The sequence below is a fragment of the Octopus sinensis genome, linkage group LG4 (assembly GCF_006345805.1).
Source record: "Octopus sinensis linkage group LG4, ASM634580v1, whole genome shotgun sequence".
Taxonomy (NCBI): domain Eukaryota; kingdom Metazoa; phylum Mollusca; class Cephalopoda; order Octopoda; family Octopodidae; genus Octopus; species Octopus sinensis.
The window spans coordinates 110,427,428-110,445,534 of NC_043000.1; the positions used below are offsets into that span (position 1 = coordinate 110,427,428).

General features: G+C 39.4%; 1 pseudogene; it reads left to right on the forward strand.

Annotated features, from left to right (window-relative positions):
- Positions 1 to 5,848: 5,848 nt before the first annotated feature.
- Positions 5,849 to 18,107, forward strand: part of LOC115210553 — an 86,608-nt pseudogene continuing 74,349 nt past the window's right edge.

Here is an 18,107-nt window from a genome sequence, read left to right on the forward strand (position 1 = left end):
AATCATCTTCGTTTCTTCCGCTGAAGAACAGCTCTATATTAACAGTAACATGTAGCAACAACAACAATAACAACAACAACAACCGACTGAAAGGAGAGCCTTCGGAGATATTCATCCAACATTACTTGTTTAACTGGCAACGTTATTGGCGCCGTTAGAATGGTTTACTCTGAGATATTGTCAAGAAGCCAAGTGACGTCACATCCATCTTTCTGTCAATCTTGGGTTTATTATGATGACGTCAAAGAGAGAAACAACCACCTGCTGCCCATTTCAGCACGAATAAAAACATACATTTTATTATTATTATTATTATTATTATTATTATTATTATTATTATTATTATTATTATTATTATTATTATTATTATTATTATTACTCTTGCTGTTGTTTTTCAGTTTTATTGGATGTTTATTTTATTATCTTTTTCTATTTATTGGTTTATATATCTACTTCATCGTCGTCGTCGTCGTCGTCGTTGATTTTGTTGTTTTTGTTGTTGTTCTTCAACATTTTCGTTATAAACAAAGACTTACAAACAGCGCCCCCACTCGGAAAGTGTTCCTTCCCTGTTTATATAAACTCTCTCAGGCGATGCCTCTATTTATGATAACAAACTGTTGCTGTGGTTGTTGCTGTGGTTCTTTATCGCTAAATCAGGATTGAAGGGTTCAGGTCACGGCCATTTTCAGGATCTCCAAGCCAGGGGGGGGGGCAACAAAAGAGTATTCTTATATCGGGTACCTGCGCTGAATGCTTGAAACGGAGTGGACTCCCTTAAATACACCCAAGATGCAAGGTTAAACTGGGTGTCAGATTAAGTTATTACCAGTGTAGGTCGCGACGAGAAAGGAAGTAGAAAGTAAAGAGTCGCATCAAATGCTGCAAAGCCAACCCTGATGGGAAAGACCCTTTACGGCAAGTATTATGGAAGAAAAAGAAGAAAATATGCTCAAATTGGGTATCTGGGCTAAATACTTGCAACAGAGTAGACTTCCCTGAAGATCCCCGAGGCCCGGGTGGCGATGTTAAATCGGGAGACGGTTTAGGTCCCACAGCCAGCTAGTCCAGGGCGGGATTTGAACTCAGAACGTGAAGAGCCGGAATAAATATTGCATGGTTAAGCCTGAAGGGGCATACCCTCTATTAAATACACTCCAACTGTGACCCTCCTCACTTCAAGGTGGAATGTTGGTCAACGTTATCCTGTGTATTCTTTCGTCAACATGTGGTTGCTATTTATAGCAGATCGATCGATCATAGTGTTCCCCCAATGAAATAGTTGATCAATATGTATATCCTGTGTTCATCGATAATTGAAACTTGAGGTATTTGTTAGAAGTGATTCACGAGATCAATCATCGACTGATAGACAGCTGTCACAACTGACGTCAGTCAGTACACACACGCACACACACACACACTTATATTTACATACACATATACATACACACACATATATATATGTGTATATATATGTATATATATATATATATAATATATATATATAATATATATATATATATATATATATATATTATATATATAATATATATATATATATATATGTATGTATATGGATGTATATATGCGTACGCGCCTGTACATAGGTTAGGAAGCTTCTTTCCTTATATCGTGGTTTTCACTTCAGTCTGATTGTGCAGCACTTTGAGCACACACACACACACACACACACACACACACAACACATGTACGTATACTATGGGCTTGCGCACAGGTTTCTATCCCCAAAATTTACTGAGGAGGCATTGCCCTGCTTGGGGTTATAGTAGAAGACACTTACACATGGTGCCACGCATTAAGACAGAAACTAACATTAAATGGCTGCAAAGCGGACTTCATAACCATACAACCAAACCTACGATTCGTCGGAATTATGTTTTTGTTAAAACACAAAGAGACAAGTATGGACGTATTTCTGTTTTATAGCTTTTCAGTAAACTTGTCACTCATCCTCAATCTCATAAATTGCACTTTATGATTCACTGAGCTACGATAACACCGAAACAGACAGATTTTCCTACTGTCCTGAGTATGACTTTAGATTTCTTACGGCGGTTTACCCTGGTTCGGCTGCTCCAAAGTTTTGAGGAGCATGGAGTTACTTTGTAGTCACTATTGTCCCCAGATCTACTCTGACCCGGAGTAGTAAGTAACATCTGTCAAGTCCATAACTATGAGTCAAAAAGCATGTAATCACTGGAGGCATGATGCGATGGAATCATGAGATGTAGCCTGGGAGATGTGAGTAATCCCAGCAGATGAATCTTGTTGAATCAATGTCGAATACCGCTAACTACTAAGCGGATGGTTTATCAGACTACAAAGTGTCAATGGCCAAGATCAACCATTTCAGTTGGCGAACTACTGCTAACATCTGTGGCCATATGTGCACAGATGGGATATATCAGCTAAGCTAAAAACCAGAATGACTCAAATCCAGCCCAGACGTTCGTGTTTCGCTGCTCGAGTGGGACGTCAGAAGCAGGAAAGTTACTTTGGATCGGGTATGCTGCCAGATTTGAATGGCTTAATGATCACATTAAACTCATTGAAGTTGTCAGTGAGCTCAATGGTACAACTTCTTTACCATATAAGTATGTCTGTCTAGCTTTTTGATGACCAATGTATTAAAATATGTTATCAGAAACTTGAAGGACATTTACATGGTGTCATACGGAAATAGTCTTTGTGTAATAACCATCAGGCGGTGATGACTGTCTATTTTGAGAGAGAGTGTAGGATAGTTAGATAGATAGATAGATAGATAGATAGATAGATAGATTGAGAGAGAGAGACATAGAAATAAATAAAGAGACATAGAGATAGATAGAGAGATAGATAGATAGATAGATAGATAGATAGATAGATAGATAGATAGATAGATAGATAGATAGATAGATAGATAAATAGATAGATAGATAGATAGATAGATAGCCAAATAGGTAGATAGATAGAAATTGAAAATTCAAAAAAGTTATGTCTGGTCACTTCGAATTGAAAACTTCAAAATACATCCGAGAGTGAATGATTATTTGATCGATAATCCTCAGTCGTGCATTGTGTGTGTGTGTGTGTGTGTGCGTGCGGGCGCGTCTTTATGACCTAGTGACTCAGAAAAACATCCTGTCCTCGCAATTTAACAGGAAATGTAAAATGCCGAATGACGTCAGTTGTGACAGCTGTCTATCAGTCGATTATTGATCTCTGTCTCGTGAATCACTTCTAACAAATAGCTCAAGTTTCAATTATTGATGAACACAGGATATACATATTGATCAACTATTTCATTGGGGGAACACTATGATCGATCGATCTGCTATAAATAGCAACCACATGTTGACGAAAGAATACACAAGATAACGTTGACCAACATTCCACCTTGAAGTGAGAAGGGTCACAGTTGGAGTGTATTTAATAAAGGATCTGCTCCTTCAGGCTTAACCACGCAATATTTGTTACGGCTCTTCACGTTCTGAGTTCAAATCCCGCCCTGGCCTAGATGGCTGTGAAACATATTCCGTCACCCGATTTAACATCACCACCCGGGCCTCGGGGATCTTCAGGGAAGTCTACTCTGTTGCAAGTATTTAGCCCAGATACCCGATTTAGGCATATTTTCTTCTTTTTCTTCCATAATACTTACCGTAAAAGGTCTTTCCCATCAGGGTTGGCTTTGCAGCATTTGATGCGACTCTTTGCTTTCTACTTCCTTTCCCGCCGCGACCTACACTGGCGATAACTTAATCTGACACCCAGTTTAACTTTGCATCTTGGGTGCATTTAAGGGAGTCCACTCCGTTTCAAGCATTTAGCGCAGGTACCCGATATAAGAATACTCTCTTGTTCGCCCCCACCTTCCTAGGAGACCCTGAAAATGGCCGTGACCTGAACCCTTCAATCCTGATTTAGCGATAAAGAACCACAGCAACAACCACAGCAACAGTTTGTTATCATAAATAGAGGCATCACCTGAGAGAGTTTATATAAACAGGGAAGGAACACTTTCCGAGTGGGGGCGCTGTTTGTAAGTCTTTGTTTATAACGAAAATGTTGAAGAACAACAACAAAAACAACAAAATCAACGACGACGATGAAGTAGATATATAAACCAATAAATAGAAAAAGATAATAAAATAAACATCCAATAAAACTGAAAAACAACAGCAAGAGTAATAATAATAATAATAATAATAATAATAATAATAATAATAATAATAATAATAATAATAAAATGTATGTTTTTATTCGTGCTGAAATGGGCGGCAGGTGGTTGTTTCTCTCTTTGACGTCATCATAATAAACCCAAGATTGACAGAAAGATGGATGTGACGTCACTTGGCTTCTTGACAATATCTCAGAGTAAACCATTCTAACGGTTCCAATAACGTTGCCAGTTAAACAAGTAATGTTGGATGAATATCTCCGAAGGCTCTCCTTTCAGTCGGTTGTTGTTGTTGTTGTTGCTACATGTTACTGTTAATATAGAGCTGTTCTTACTACTGTTAATATAGAGTCATGGCGATAAATCGGATATGAGTGAAAAATTAAATAATTGATAAGGAACCTAAGAATACATCACGAAGGATATAACATAAACAATTGTTAATTATTTACGAATATATCAATGGCCAAACATAAGGGAAGTGTGTATAATTATGAATAAATCACAATTATAACGGAGAGGGCTGCACAAACCCTTACATATATAAAACAAATGATAGAGTCGGAAAATGGAATGTACGAAAAACGTATTATTGCTCATAACGATCGTTTCGTCCCATCTTGCATCGATCCCTCGTTGATGGGGTAATGTACAACTGGTTGTGATACATCCCCCGGCGCCAAAGTGTCTCATTAGGTGATTTTTCAAGGAGTATCTCGTTAGATAAACTCTATTTCGCTCGGTTTTGATACAGCATGTTGTTAGTGACCTTAAGTGTTAGCCCTTGGCGTGTGACAGATTCCGTTGCAATGTTATAAACGGTTACTAAGTTTATGTGTAGACGAGATGACCCTTGAAAAATTCACCTGACGAATCACTTCTGCACCGAGGAATGCACCGCAACCAGTTGTACAGTACCCTACCAGTGAGGGATCGATGCAGGGTGGGTCGAAACGATCGTTGTGGGTAATAAAGTTTCTCGCATATTCCATGTTCTGTCTCTATCATTTGTAATATACCGAACGTACACTGAGGAATTCATGAGGTAGATACAGTGTCAATTGTCAAAATACCACGGAAGGCGTCAGGTAGACATAGGCTGCGAACGTGCTTCACTGGCTAACTACTAGGTACATACCCGATACTTATATATATATATATATATATATATATATATATATATATATTATATTATATATATATATTATATATAGTACTTTTACAAGAAGAGTGACGACAGTAACTTTGAAGTTTTAGCATATTAGCATTCATCACTCGTCTTGTAAGAGTATGATACTTTTTTACTCTACAGAATGTAATGACTTATCTTACAGTTTAATAGTAAATTTGCTTTTATTATGCTTCGACTTAAAAATGAACATTAACATCTACTTGTACGTGCGTGCGTGCGTATGTGTCAATGTGTGTATCTAAGTGTCTGTGTTTATCACTTGCACTCAGTCCTTGACAACGTGTGCTGGTTTGTTTACGTTCCCTAACTTAGAAGTTCGGCTTAAGAGCCAATAAGTTACCAAACTTTGAAAACATCATCGCATAAGTACTGGAATTTATTTGTTTGACTAAAACTCTTCAAGGCGATGCCCCAGCATGGCCTCGGTCGAACGACTAAAGTAAGTAGAAGATAATGGATAGAAGATAACACTGGAATTAATTCTTGAAGGAATCGCAGAGAAATCAGGTGAGAGATTTTTACCTACGTCAGTGGATTTTGTAGCGCTGTATTCTGGCGGCTGAAGAAATGGTGAGAGATTGCATGGGGGTGGTGGTGGTGTTAGGGCGGTGTATTGTTTTTGTTGTTGTTGTTGTTGGTGGTGGAGGCGGAGAAGGAAGTAGATTGGTGGCGATATGATGTTTGATGTGAAGAGAACGGAAGCAAGTAATGTGGTGAAGATGTTATGTCTTGGTGCCACGACTATCCATCAGTTGAAGTGCGAAAATAGAGAGATTGGTTAATGGAGGGTAGAACTACGAACTTTGGCATATTTGATGTAGTGAACCAGGAAATTTTAATTGATGAATATAATCAAATTTAGATCATTTAGTACTGAAAATGGTCATTATCTAAAGGAGGAATTCTGTTTAAAAAAAAAACAACGGAAAATGAAATGCAAGAAGAAAAGCAAAAAAATGCTGAGGTGACAACCGGCAAAAAGTTGGCAGACGATCAGGTTGCAGCAGATGGCGAATCATGCTCGACCATGGAGTACAGAGTGTGCAGGGCAAGAGGCGTGGCCAGAAGGAGTGATGACGTAATGGTCTCCGGCACCAATGAAAGACGTCGATTTAGACCCAGGCACACGCATACACGCATACACACACATACACGCACATGTACCACACATATTAATACAAGTACACGACGTACACGCACACATACATACATACATAAATGCATACATACATACAAGTGCACATACATATATGTATATGTGTATATATATATATAATATATTATATATATATATATATATATATTATATATATATATATATATAATATATATATATATACACGTATACATATATGTGTGTGTATTATATATAGATACACACACACACACACATACACACACACACACACAACACACACCCACACCATATATATATATGGAATTCATTTAGAAGTTAGCCTCTTGAAGGGATGGTGTCATCCAAAGAATACCTAATATTTTGGGGGAAATTGATTTCTTTAAAATAATAGGTTTGAATATGAACTGTAGGTTATATTCATGCAAAGGAAAGAAGAAAATGGAGATTTTGGAGTTAATACACACACACACACACATACACACACACACACACACACACACACACACACACACACATACACACATACACATATGTATATTTATGCACACACACACACACACGTACGCATACACCCGAACACCATGACACACACTTATGCAGAGAGAGAGAGAGAGAGAGAGAGAGAGAGAGAGAGAGAGAGAGAGAGAGAGAGAGAGAGAGTGACTAGGTTTGTATTTGCAACTCACATTTTAGATTATGTGTGCGTAGGTGCGTGTGTGTGTATGTGTGTGTGTGTGTGTGTGTGTGTGTGTGTGTGTGTATGTGCGTGTGTATCTGTGTAAAAATGTGTACGCGTAATTAACATATCATGGTTGATAAATAATATTAAAACCATTTTAAAATAACATACTTGGTGTATATAATACGCACTCTCGAAACATCATCCCGGGTCCTATTTACTAAGTCACGCCTATAATAAATCCTTTAATACGCTAAAAATCTTTCTTCCTCAATATTCGCTGCTGAAATTGGGGTGCATTTGATACACCGGTGCGTCCTTTATGCCATTAAATGCGGTGTGTGACGCATGATACAGAAATGGAGATTAATAGACTTGTATTTTATGATGCGGCGCGAATTAATTTTTCATTTCAACAATCATTGATTTCCGTTTCGATCTTCAAGTTTTACAATGAGAAGAAAAAAAAAAAGAAGACGTGTAGACGAACAACGCAAAATCAATTATCTCTCTCTGTGTCTCTGTCTGTCTGTCTGTCTGTCTGTAGATCTGTCTGTCTGTCTATCTATCTATCTATCTATCTATCTATCTATCTATCTATCTATCTATCTATCTATCTATCTATCTATCTATCTATCTATCTATCTACTGTCTTCTATCTATCTATCTATCTATCTATCTATCTATCTATCTATCTATCATCTATCTGTCTGCCTGTCTGCTGTCTGTCTGTCTGTCGTCTGTCTGTCTTATATTTATCTATCTATTCTATCTATCTATCTATCTATCTATCTATCTATCTATATCTATCTATCTATCTATCTATCTATCTTTGAAACGCATCTAGACTACGTGGGCAGAGATAGGAGTAGACGGGGATGCAAATGCCTCAGAGTCCTGCTCAGACGCTTTCAATTGTCTGACAGGTACCGACTCGACCACCCGAATGCGCCAACGTGGACATTGAGCAACAGCATCGGGTCGTCGAGATCGTATCTAGATAGGATACTGTGTAGGACAGTAGATACAGTTAGCGTAGGGTGTCCACAATTCTACATAGTCAGCTACACGTATCACAAACTTGTAACGTGTACGCTAGACTTAGATAAGACACATAGGCAGAGTCCCAGGTACTGGAAACTAAATGCCTCTTTCCCATCAAGACAGGTTTTCAGAGATCGAATTAGCAAGCTAGTAAAGAGGGCTTTGATGGGAGCCATCATCAACAACAAATAGTGGCTTGCCCTCAAGGGAGCAATAAAAGCAGAAGTGATTATGTATAACAAAGCACTAACCATAGATAGAAACAGAGTAGAGAGTGACCTAGTTAAGAAGTTAAAAGAGGCGATTAGAAGTGGCATCGCATCCGAGGTTTTGGTGGCGAGGTTGGCCCTCGACCAACACATCAACGCCAAACACGAAGAGCGTGCTGTCAAGGCTAGGATGCGTGCTCTAAAGACTGAAGGTGTTGGAGCCGCCCGAGAGGCCCGGGTGGCTGAGGTGCAACAGGGCAACAAAGCCACCATTCGGTCTCTGGTAGATGAACAGGCGCGCGAATTACTCGAGCCAAGTAAAATGTGTGAGGTCTGTCAACAGCATTTTGTCCGACTGTTCGGGGCGAGTGGCGAGCGAGAACGCAAGGTGGACTTCAGTGCCTATCTGCACAACCTACCACGACTCCCGACAAGAGAGGCAGAGCGCTGAGAAAGTGCCATCACAGCGGTGGAATTGCGGGACGCGATGGCAGAATGCTCGCGGGACAAATCGATGGCAAAACGTTTCGTCGCCCTTCTGTCACCTCGTCGCTTGTCCAATCTAACTCCATCCGTTGTAAATCAGCTATTGGCAAGTTTTATTTCATAATCATAGTTTAGTGGTGGTGGTGTGTATTCTTTCTTTCTTTCTCTCTCTCTTTCTCTCTCTCCCTCTCACACACACAGGCTCACATTCCCTCTCTTTGTTTACTGCTATTTGTTTCACTTCTCTCTTACATTCAACTTTATCCATGTCTGTTTAATATACGAAGTAATTCTATCGTGTTTTCACCTGCTGCTCTTTTGTCAGTGTGAGAGAATCTACATTTTTTTTCCTCATTTTTAACTTCGGACCTGCAGCTCTATTGTATTGTGACTTTTTCAATTGTATGATTGTGAGTCTTTTGTTATCGTTTCCAAAATCAATTTCTTTTTATTTCTTTATTTTTTGTCTATCGGTATTATTTATTTTTGTTATTCAATTTATTCCCATTATTTTATATTAATAGTAATTCTTTCTCACGGGGGCGGGTTTTAAATGCTGAGAGATGTCGTTCGTTAAATGTATGTATAAATCAAATTACGCGCCTGATAGAGCCATTATGGTATATACCCTTAATATTACTTTGTTATGTGTGAATATATTACTTAACCGTTATATATATATATATATATATATATATATATATATATATTATATATTAATATATACATATATATATATATATATATTTGTTAAACGGGACGTAAAACATTAAGGCAAGGCAAACATTCAAAGTTGTATACAATATAGGAAGAAATTCAAAATCTTACACAGCTGTTTCTGTGATATCCCCGAGTATGGGATATTCCGCCATCAGAATCAAATAAGGGGGGAAACTATGGAAAATGAAAATAATATATATTAATAAGATGACAACATAGAGGAAGGGAGTCAATTTTTTATCCTATTTGTCTCTGATGACTGAATATGCCATACTCGAGGATATCACAGAAACAGATGTAAGATTTTTAATTTCTTCCTATAATAATATTGTATATAACTTGAGAGGTTTGCCTCGTCTTAATGTTTGACGACCTGTTTAATTATTATATATCCGTTGCATCGGAAATCTGCAATGGGTCCATAACTACCATCTCGGCTATAATATTGGAGCCCCAGGAATCCGTTACAGCATTTACCCAGCGTACCTAATCGTTTAGATAACCTGTAAACTAAACCCCCATACTTTGTGTGTGTGGATATATTATATATTATATATTATATATTACATATATATACACATACACACACACACACATACATACATAACACATACATACATACATATATATATATATATATAATATATATATATATATATATATTATATATATATATATATATATATATATTATATATATACCAGAGTAAGCACATAAATGCGGAACAAGGTGAAAAAATAGTACTCGAATACCAGAGGTAGAGTAATATGCTTTATTAAAAAGCAACAAAAATATCACGAAAACTGTTACTCTCAGAGTTTCACGTTCCCGTTCGTCGGACAGTTTTGTTTAGAAAACTGTCCGACAAACGGGAACGTGAAACTCTGAGTAACAAACGGTTTTTGTGATATTTTTGCTGTTTTTAAAATAAAGTATATATACATTTATATATATATATATATATATATATATAATATATGCGCGCGCACACACACACACACACACACACACACACACACATATATATTTGAGAATTTACACAAAAAAAACCCCAAAAAACAAAAGACGAAGACGGGTATGTAAACAACAAACAGATGTATTAGTTTAACGCTCGGGAACTGAGAAAGTCTTTTATGTTTCGAGCCTACGCTCTTCGACGGAAAGGAACACAGAAATAAAAAGGGCGAAAAAATAGAAAATAGAAAATATGTATATGTATATTTGTGTGTGTGTGAAATAGGACAAATAATAGAGAAGGAGAGACGGACAGATGGACAGCGCGAGAGGTTACAGCAGGTCGACAAAAATGAAGGACAAAATGTTAACTTACAAACAAAAACAAACAAAAGAAATTAATTAGCAATATTGTGGACAAGGAACTGGACACAAAAAAAGTGGAAAAGGAAAAGAAGATTGGCGTTTCAGGTGAAACCTTTATCAAAGAAGCAAGAAACGAGAAAAGAAACAAGGAAAGAAGCGATACTCATTTGAATCACGTGTGCATGCTTGTGAAACATGCTGCGGACTGTGTGCGCGGATATATGTACGCGCGGTCACATACGCATACACACACACGTATATATTATATATATATTATATATATATATATATATATATATATATATATATATATATATATATGGATATATCTTATTTCTCAATACTTTATTTCTATCCCTGTGGAAGAGCGTAGGCTCGAAACATTAAAGACTTTTTCACTTTCCAAGCGTTAAACTAACACATCTGTTTGTTGTCTACACCACCTGTCTTCGTCTTTTGTTTTTTTGGGGGAATTCTCCCTATATATATATATAAGAGAGTCCTAGCAAGACCACTGCAGTTCCTCTTTCAGAGCTTCCTTGCAGCTGGCAAACTTCCAAGAAAACTGAAGGAAGGTAAAATATGCCCCATTCATAAAGGAGGTAGCAGAGCGGAAGCCAAGAACTATAGACCTATCTCTCTGACCTCACACATCAGCAAGGTCATGGAACGAATAGTCAGAAGGAAGCTGATCACCTTCCTTGAAGAGAATGACTTGCTGCCCGACACCCACATGGTTTCCGACCAGGGAGAAGCTGTTTAACTCAGCTCCTACAACACTATGACTGGGTGCTGAAACGGCCTGCTCAACCACGCAAATGTGGAAGTGATATATCTCGACTTTGCAAAGGCCTTTGATAAGTCGATCATGGAATAATATGTCACAAACTGCGTGATCTCAACATAGTTGGAAAACTGGAGAATGGCTTCATGACTTTCTGAAGATAGAGTCAGGTGGTAGTAGCCAATGGGGCCACTTCCATTAACACGCAAATAGTGAGCGGTGTTCCCAGGGCACTGTTCTGGGACCACTACTGTTCATAATGGCCCTCTCAGACATGCCCTCAGCCACGCAGAGAGCCACGATCACAAGTTATGCAGATTACAAAAGTTTCACAGGCAATACAGAACCCTGAGGACACTAAACACCTGCAATGTGAGCTGGACAAAATATACAAGTGGGCCGAAAAGAATAGCATGCAGTTCAATGCTGAAAAGTTTCAAGCTCTATACTATCAGCATGCAAAACTAAATGCAATACCCAATGAATACACTGGACCCGGAGGAATAAGCAATCCCAGAGGCACAATCAGTGCGTGACCTAGGTATTTACATGAGTGATGACGCGACCTTTCGTGTACATGTTACTAAATTGGCAATGAATGTAGACGACTGGCCGGATGGATCCTCAGAACCTTTAGAACAAGAGAACAAGAACCATGATGGTCCCTGGAGGACACTTGTCCTAAGCCACTTTGACTACTGCCTCTCAGTTATGGTCACCATCCAGTGTCAAGTTGATCACAGAGCTCGAGGCGATCCAACGTAGCTACACGAAGAAGATAGCCTCTATGCAGAATGTAAGCTACTGGGAAAGACTCAAGAGATTAAAACTATATTCCCTGGAGCGTAGGCGGGAAATATATGCCATAATATACATCTGGAAGATCCTGGGCGCCACTGCGTGGTGCCTAAGACTCCAAACTTGCCATCAAGATGTAGGACAAGATTCTGTGATAGCCTGGGCTTCCGAGGCCCACAGCTCTTCAATATCCTCCCGAAGAACCTGAGAGACCTGCATGGGGTGGATGCAGATGTCTTTAAAATGAAGCTGGATCTCTTCCTGTCAGGTGTCCCAGATGAACCAACTTCACGGCAGGAGGGGCAGATGAGGGCAGCTGCATCGAACTCTCTCATGCACCAAATGGCAGTTGCTAGAAAGCTTTCGTGAAGTGAAACCAAGTAGCAAGACCAAATGGCGGTGCCCCAGCATGGCCACAGCTCATAAGCTGAAACTAGAATCAATCAATCAATCAATCAATCATATATATATATATATATGTATATGTACACATACGCACATACATATACGTACATAAATATATACACGCACCAATATGTCCTTTTAAACGTCACTTGCAAGCTAGTACTACTTTGTAACCTGTACCGTGCTTTCGCAAATTTTTCCAGGTGCCTATGTAGTCGCCAGCGCCTTTAACCCAGCAGAACATCATGGGTGTGAAACCGAGGATAAGACAGGGGCTAATTCGCATTTTCAGAAGAGTAAGCTGAAGCAATGTGACATGATGTGTGTTGCTCAGAGATGCAACTCGCCACCTTGGTCAGGAATCGAACCCAGTTCATTAACGTTGACGTTGCGGAATACCGTTTTGCTCTGACATATCAGTTCTTCCTACACATTTTTTTCGGCGGTAAAAAAGACATTCATTGAACGGGGAATTACGACAGCCATAAGACTGGAGGGCAATGAATGAGGTTTTATTTATAGCAGCGATAATTAATCCTGGTGAGGAGGAGAAGGAGGAGAGGGAGAAGGAAGAGGAAGAGGAGGAGGAGGAGGAGAAGAAGAAGAAGGTCTTCTGTACTAATAATAGAAATAATGACAATAAATTAAATTGATAAAAATCTATAAATCAGAGAGAAACGTAAAACCAAGAGGGACCGAGGCCGAAAATGACAAAACACATACAAGTTCAAGGTTCAAAACTTAGCAACGGACTCAACCCCGTAGGGGAAATGTGTGGAAAAAAAATTAGACATCAGTCCCGCAGAGGAAGACAACAGACATAAATGTAAAGTGATTAATTTATTGGCTTGAAATTGTGACTTAAGGCCAGCAAGATTTTGGTGGGAGGGCAAGGGTGGCAAGTGGACTACATCGATACCGGTCTTCAATTCGTACTTATTTTATTGACCCCGAAAAAAAAGAAAGGCAAAGTCGACCTCTGCGAAATTTGAACTCAAAGCGTAAAGCTGCACGAAATGCCGTTAAGCCTTTTGCCCGGCATGCTAAAGTAATTGACGTATAACGTGCCGTGACTGGATTTTGGTTGACGGAAACTGAAAGAAGCCCATGTATGCATGCACACACACACACACACACACACACCACACACACACACACACACACACACACACACACATATATATATATATATGCGAATTACACTAAGGGTACACATGTTGATCGAACAACTCAAGTACTCGTCGTCGAAAGCGACGGAGATCCATATTCAGTTTTATCTTGCATGAAATAGACAATGTGTTTATGAAAATGTGTGTGTATGCGTCTATGTGTGCATTTGTGCGTGCTTGTGTGTATCAATGGGCTTCTGAATGCGCGTGTGTGTGTTTATGTACTCGTGTGTGCGTGTGTGTATATGTATATCTGTGTGAGTGTTTGTATGCGTGCGCCCATGAATGTGTGTACGCATGTGTGTTTATGTGTGTGTGTAACTCAAGTACTCGTCGTCGAAAGCGACGGGGATCCATATTCAGTTTTATTTTACTTGCATGAAATAGACAATGTTTATGAAAATGTGTGTGTATGCGTGCATTTGTGCGTGTATGCGTGTATCAATGGGCTTGTGAAAGTGTGTGTGTGTGTGTTTATGTATATCTGTGCGAGTGTTTGTATGTGTGTATGTATGTGTGTTTATGTGTGTGTGTGTTTGTATATAGGTAAAGAGGAACACCTTCTGTGAAGTAAAAGAAAATATGAAGGCGAGAGCGTGTGTGTGTGTGTGTGTGAGAAAGAGAGAGGGAGAGAGAGAGAGAGAGAGAGAGAGAGAGAGAGAGAGAGAGAGCGAGAGGATAGAGGTACAGGGGCAAGAGAGAGAGAGATTGAAAGAGAGAAAGAGACGAGGAGGATAGAAGATTGGTGGTGGTGGTGGTGGATATGGTGGAGGCGGTATTACTTTGCTGGAAGGGAAACGGAGGCCTGCTTTTGCAGAGCTTGCATAGCAGGTAGGTGAGGTATGTTGATGAATGTAGAGGGAGATAGATAGATAGATAGATAGATAGAGAGAGAGAGAGAGAGAGAGAGAGAGAGAGAAGGGGAGAAAGTTGGTTAGGTAATGGAGAGAGGGGGAGATAGGTATGTTAGGCAGGTTTATTAAGGTAGGGGGTGAGTGACGGACGGAGGGGTGGGGCTGGTTAGTTGTTAGGTATATGTTTGTGTGTACCTGTATACACACATATATATATGTATATATATATATATATATATATACATGTGTGTGTGTGTGTGTGTGTACACATACGCACATACAGACAGACGTATATACGCACTCACGCATTTATGTATGGTACAGGTAAATAATCTACGTTCGTGTTTTTTTCGAGAGGTGTTATGGGTTGGTGGCAGTGGTGGGTGGGTGGGGTGGTGGGTGTGTAGGTGGGTGGGTGGGAGGCTTGCACCGGTTGCATACCTGAACTATGAATCATTTCAGACGCACAGACAGGCAGACAGACAGACAACACTAAAACCTGCTGTCAGGTAAAGATCTGAATTACGTAGTAGTAGTAGTAGTAGTAGTAGTAGTAGTAGTAGTAGTAGTAGTAGTAGTAGTAACAATAGTATTTTCGTGGAAACTAGCTTTTTTTCTGTTATGGATGTATATTCTTACAACTTTTTAGTAAAGTTTGCTGTTGTTGTTGTTGTTTAACCCCTGGGCAGTCCTGATTCAGCACAACTTTGAGCAGTGGTGGGATCGCAAAGAGGAGGAGTTCAGCCGGTACTCTTAGCAAATTCCATCACAATGCATTGGTCGGCCCAGGGCTACAGAAGAAATTTGCCCAAGCATATTACTCGGGAACAACAGATACAAGCGCACCCCGATGCAATGAAAACGCATTCAACATTCTCCTAATAAACTTCAGCATCAAAACAAACGAACGCAGAAACGTTTTTGGAATGATTTGAGACATTACCATTCCATTAAAGGATTTCTATGATTCGGTCGATGTACAAATATAATTAATGGCTGTGTGGTAAGTAGCTTGCTTCCCAACCACTTGGTTCCGGGTTCAGTCCCACTACATGGCACCTTGGGCAAGTGTCTTTTACTATAGCCTCTGGCCGACCAAAGCCTTGTGAGTGGATTTGGTAGACGGAAACTGAAAGAAACCTGTCGTATATATATATATATGTTTGTATATATACACATATCTATCTATCTATCTATCTATCTATCTATCTATCTATCTATCTATCTATCTATCTATCTATCTATCTATCTATCTATCTATCTATCTATCTGTCTACGTCACTAAAGTGACTCAGAGTACTAGGCAAAAACCCATAATGTTTGAAATACCCTTATTTCTAGCAATACGGGTGCTGACTACTGCCCGCAGTCATTGTAGAAATGTATATATTTCTGCCTTTCGGTTGTAAAATTGGGAACAAGGCAACCACCCTTATTATGTCTCTCTCTCTCTCTCTCTCTGTGTTTCTTTCTGTCTCTCTCTGTCCCTGTCTCTGTCTTCTCTCTGTCTGTCTGTCTGTCTGTCTGTCTGTCTGTCTCTGTCTCTCTCTGTCTCTCTCTCTCTGTCTCTCTCTCTCTCTCTCCCTCTCTCTCTCTCTCTCTCTCTCTCTCTCTCTATATATATATATATATATATATATTTGCGTGGGTGTTTGTCCCCCGCCACCGCTTGACAACCGATGTTGGTGTATTTACGTCGCTATAACCTAGTGATTCGGCGGAGAGACTGATAGAATGAGTACCAGTCTTAACAAACAAACAAAAAAAAAAGGATACTAAAAATCCTTCAATGTGGTGCCCCAGCATGGCCGCAGTCTAATGACTGAAACAAGTGAAAGATAAAAAATAAAAGAAAAAGGTGCCTGCGTTTAAGGCGATGAGTTGGCAGAAAGGTTAGCACGCCGGACAAAATGCTTAGCGGCATTTCGTCTGTCTTTACGTTCTGAGTTCAAATTCCGCCGAGGTCGACTTTACCTTTCATCCTTTCGGGGGATCAATGATAGTAAGAGTCAAGGACCGGAATCGATGTAATCGATTTACTCTCCCCCCGAGAATTTCATGCTTTGGCCCCGAAGTAGAAAGGATTATTATTCGTGTGTTTGTTTTGCATTTGGTTTCAGATTTCGGCACAAGGCTCGCAATTTCGGGGAGGGGGCTAAGTCGATTAGATCTATCGCAGTAATCAATTGGAACTAATTTTATCGACCTCCAGAAGTCGACCAGGACGGAATTTTGAACTCAGAACGTAAAGACGGACGAAATGCCGCAAAGCATTTTTGGTTCGGAAAGCGAACGATTCTGCTAGCTCGCCGCCATTTATGTTTGTTTTGATAATAAGGTTGAAAAAAAAAAATCGTCCGTTTTTGTAAGATATTTTGGACCTGGGTTTGTACCCTGTACGCAAATTTCATTCCCGTACTGGTGTGCCCAATGTGCCGCACCACGTGACTAAACCCAATATCACGTGGTTGCAAAGTGAGCTTCTTAACCATTCAGCCATGGCTGCGCTTAGAGGAAAGAAATTTTAAAGAAACTGTAAGCAATCCTGTGTTAGGGGCCTGATTTGTTTTAGGGTGACGGACTTAATCCGTCAGTTTACTTAACACCACCATTTGGCCCATGGGTAATCCACACTGTTGTAAGGATTCGGACTGAGTACTCGCTCCATTGTATAACTTTTGCTCTTCCTTCCTTCTGTCTCAGAGACTGTGGAAAGGGTCAGAGAGTAATCCATTAAAAAATGTCCCTATAACATGCTTATTTGTATACACTAGCTGACGTACCCCGGAATTCCAGGGAAAGTGGGGCTTATCCCTAGGTTTCATTCTCATAATTGTTTCGCTAATCCAATAACAATACAAATTATGTAGCCCTTAAAACGGTTTTTGTGCATGTACAGAGAATATCGAACTGTCTTACACAGGATCTTGTTTTTAGGAAATCCCAATAAGTTATGAATACTCAAGTTGTGAAGTAATTTATGTAATAGCATGAAATTAGTTACCCGATAGTAAGAATTCAAGTAAAGTAACCCGAAAAGAGTTTTAATGCGTTCCCAGAGTATATAGAACAAAGGAAGAAACACTAATAAGGTATGTATACTAAAATTGCTAAACACGTTAC